General features: G+C 49.6%; 1 pseudogene; it reads right to left on the reverse strand.

Moving 5' to 3' along the window:
• Window positions 1-438: 438 nt before the first annotated feature.
• On the reverse strand, window positions 439-2,033 carry LOC116981496 (annotated as a pseudogene).
• Between the last annotated feature and the right edge of the window lie 1,218 nt (window positions 2,034-3,251).

The following is a 3,251-nucleotide window of genomic DNA, read 5'->3' on the forward strand; positions in this document are numbered from 1 at the left end:
TACATACTTTAAAACATACTCAAAAATTTTTTAAACAGGTGAAAAAACTAACGCGCTGCTGACATGGCTGCTGCAATAGGCTGGTATTGTTCAGAATTTGGAGTTTGGTGGTGGACTTGTGGACGCAACAGGATTTCACAACTGAGGCAAATTCCTTGTATGTACACATACTTGGCTAACTAAATGTATTCAATTCAATTAATGATGGTGGTGCAGCGGTAGGGTTGCTGCCTTACAGCGAATGCAGCCCCGGTGACCTAGGGTTGATCCTGACTATGGGTGCTGTCTGTATGGAGTTTTTACTCCAAAGACGTACAGGTTTGTAGGTTAATTGGCTTGTGTAAATATTGTCCCGAGTGAGAGTAGGATAGTTAATATGGGGGAATTGCTGGTCGGCGCAGACACGGTGGGCTGAAGGGCCTGTTTACACACTGTATCTCTAAACTCTAAACAAACCAGAAACATATTTAACATTTCTCCCCCAGTGTGAACGAGCTGCTGTATCAATTGTTCAGATATTCGAGTCAATCCCAGCCCACGCACTAAACAGCTAAATGGTCTCTCCCCAGCATGAATTCTCTGGGGGGGGGGTCACCCGGTTAGACTTACTGGTGAAACACGATCCATGGTTGGGAGAGGCAAATGGTTTCTCCACAGCGTGAATTCGCTGGTGGGTCTTCAGGTTAGAAGATTGGGTGAATTTCTTTCCACACTCACAGCCGGTGAACGGCCTCTCCCTAATGAATTCTCTGGTGTCCCAGTAACGCAGATGACTGAGAGAATCCCTGCCCACACTCAGAGCAGGTGAACGGCTTCTCTCCGGTGTGAATTCGCTGATGGTTCTTCAGGGTGCCTGTTCGAGTGAATCCCTTCCCACACTCGGAGCAGGTGAACGGCCTCTCCCCCGTGTGAATTTTCTGGTGTCTCAGTAACGAAGATGAACAAGTAAATCCCTTCCCACATTCAGAGCAGATGAACGGCCTCTCTCCAGTGTGAACTTGCTGGTGTCTCTGTAACTCAAATGATTCAATGAATCCCTTCCCACATTCAGAGCAGGTGAACGGCCTCTCCCCTGTGTGAATACGTTGGTGCCTCTTCAGTTGGCCCGATTCAGTGAATCCCTTCCCACAATTGGGACAGGTAAACGGCTTCTCCCCCGTGTGACTTTTCTGGTGTCTCAGTAACAGAGATGAACAAGCAAATCCCTTCCCACATTCAGAGCAGGTGAACGGCCTCTCCCCCGTGTGAATTGTCTGGTGTCTCTGTAACTCATATGATTCAATGAATCTCTTCCCACACTCAGAGCAGACAAACGGCTTCTCCCCCGTGTGAATTTTCTGGTGTCTCAGTAACCCAGATGCATGAGGAAATCTCTTCCCACACTCAGAGCAGGTAAACGGCCTCTCCTCTGTGTGAATTCTCTGGTGTCTCAGTAATTCAGATGAACGAATAAATCCCATCCCACATTTAGAGCAGGTGAACGGCCTTTCTCCAGTGTGAATTCGCTGATGTCTCTGTAACTCAAATGATGCAATGAATCTCTTCCCACACTCAGAGCAGTTGAACGGCCTCTCCCCTGTATGCATTCGCTGGTGATTCTTCAGTCGGTAGGATTGAGTGAATCCCTTCCCACATTCAGAGCAAGTGAACGGCCTCTCCCCTGTGTGAATATACTGGTGCCAGGTTAGTTGGCACAATTGAGTGAATCCCTTCCCACAATCGGGACAGGTAAACGGTTTCTCCACAGTGTGAACTTGCTGTCGGGTCAACAGGTGGGAAGATTGGTTTAATCCCTGCCCACACTCAGAGCTGGCCAGTAATGTCTCCATGCTGTGACCTGTCTGGCGTCCGGGCGGATCAGCTGACGCAGTGAATCCTCCCACACGTTCAGGCGCCGGTGAAATAAACGAGTTAGAGATTCCTGAACATCAATCCTCTGCTTCTTCTACCCTGTAAAAAGAGTTGACCATAAATTAACAGGTAAAGATCTGTCCGGGTCGGGACCCTTCCTCTCACCGGTCAATCCGTGCATTCGATGCCCTCACGCCACCGGGGACCGCACCGATTCTCCCCGCAGCCGGGGGCCGCTCCTCAGGCCGGGCCTCGGTGCTGACTGATCCCGCGCCCGGATCCCCGCTCCTACCCGCCGCCGATACTCCGGACTCTTTTGTCCACGGACCGCATGCGCGTCTTGTCCGCACCACTTCCGGGCTCTCCGCGCCTGCGCGCTTGGTATCGGCCGCAACATAGGGCGAGTTCTGGGCCGCGGAGGTTTCTGGGTAAAGCGAGCGGCATGGACAGGATCTGAAATCCGCCGCACACGGAGTTTGGCTGTCGATTGAGTGCAGCTGCAGGGAGGGACCGCGCCGGTCCGGAGGTTGGGAGAGAGAGAGAGGAGACACTGAGTAGTAATAGTAGGGAGATATTGTATTGGGGTATCGGCCGACGGCCTGTATAGGTCCGGTAAACGGTGCTCTGCCAATATTCCCTGCTGTTACAAAATGACAGGAGAGAGTGGATCTAGTGGTATGGAGGCCAGTGGAGGAGAGGATAATGAAGGAAATGTTGAGAAGGAGTGGGAAACCGTGGGAACACGGGGTAGCCCCAGGAAGAGCAGCCGTAAAAGAAGGAAAAGCAATATTGGTGGATCGGAGAGTGAAGACAAGGAACCAGAAAAGGAACCAGAAAAGGAAATTTCGTTAAATGTAGTGGTGAGGTTTGAAGGAGAAGGAGGAGTAAAGAAGATAGAGCCAATGAAGCTGACAAAAATAATCAGAGCCCAGGTTGGGGAAGTAAAGTATGCAGGAGTGCTGGAAGATGGAAACATGCTAATAGGGTGCAACAGTGAGGCTCAAGTTGAAAAGGCAATGAAAATGAACAAGATTGACAAAATCAAAATAATCAAAGTAGTGAGAGTGGGAGAACGGAGGAGGGCAGGGTGTAAAGGGGTTATCTATGGAATCCCTCTCAAAGTCAATATGAGTGAACTGGTTCAGGAACTCAGAAAGAAATGTGAATTAATTATGAATGCCAAAAGAATGACCAAAGGAGCAAAGAAAGAGGAAACTGAGTCAGTCCTGCTTGAATTCAAGACAGAATCCCTTCCAAAAGTGGCCCATTTTGGATTCATGCGATATAGTGTAAGAGAGTACATACCCAAACCAATGAGGTGCTTCAAATGTCAGAAATTTGGGCATATAGCTAAAATGTGCAAGGGGGCGAGGAAATGCGCAAGGTGTAGTGGGGACCAT

Source organism: Amblyraja radiata, chromosome 15 (assembly GCF_010909765.2).
Source record: "Amblyraja radiata isolate CabotCenter1 chromosome 15, sAmbRad1.1.pri, whole genome shotgun sequence".
Taxonomy (NCBI): Eukaryota; Metazoa; Chordata; class Chondrichthyes; order Rajiformes; family Rajidae; genus Amblyraja; species Amblyraja radiata.